Source organism: Sceloporus undulatus, chromosome 3 (assembly GCF_019175285.1).
Source record: "Sceloporus undulatus isolate JIND9_A2432 ecotype Alabama chromosome 3, SceUnd_v1.1, whole genome shotgun sequence".
Lineage (NCBI taxonomy): Eukaryota > Metazoa > Chordata > Lepidosauria > Squamata > Phrynosomatidae > Sceloporus > Sceloporus undulatus.
Window position 1 is genome coordinate 264,077,719 of NC_056524.1, and position 825 is coordinate 264,078,543.

An 825-nucleotide genomic window follows, 5' to 3' on the forward strand; every position below is an offset into this window, starting at 1 on the left:
GGGAACCTGCAGCTGGTCTTCGTCCTGCGGCCATCCCGTTTCATCCAAAGGGCGATCGCTGACATTGGCATTAAACTCTATCGCGATGACTTTAAAATGAAGGTACCGGTAAGCACTTTTTGTTGTTGTTAGAACCATTATTCTTTCATGGTTTTTGCATCTCCCTCCTTTTAAGCCTTAGCAGTCTTTCTCTCCTGCTGCCCCAACCCCCATGATATCTCACCTGTCCAATGCTAAATACGTAATTTATTGGGCAAAGCATTTGGTAGGTTTGTTTCTGCTGGAGAGGGGCTAAAGCAGGAGGAAGAGGCATAAAACTGAGCATGGACTAACTACTCCCATAGCAAGGGATCTACCAGCTGCCTCTGAGATAAATATAGTACAATCAGCCCTCCATATTTTTTTATTCATGGATTCAAGCATTCATGGTTTGAAAATATTTTTAAAATATATAAATTCCAAAAAGCAAATCATGATGTTACCATTTAATATAAGGGACACCATTTTATGTGTCATTGTATCTAATGGGACAAGCGTCTACGAATTTTTCTATCCACAGGGGAGGGGTTGTTCTGGAGCTAAACCTCAGTGGATACCAAGGGCCCATTGTATTCTAAACTTTTTTTTTTTATGCACATGGCACTTGGATGCAAAATGAGGTGATAGAGCAGAGGTCTAACTGTGTCAAGCCATGGGGCCAATTTTGTACCCTGATAGTGTTGCCATAAGTAGGAAACAACTTGAAGACATACAGCAACAAATGTTGCCAGGTTTTCAAAATATCAGTGAGGGACAGTTGAAGATGATGACATGCAGGATTGACCA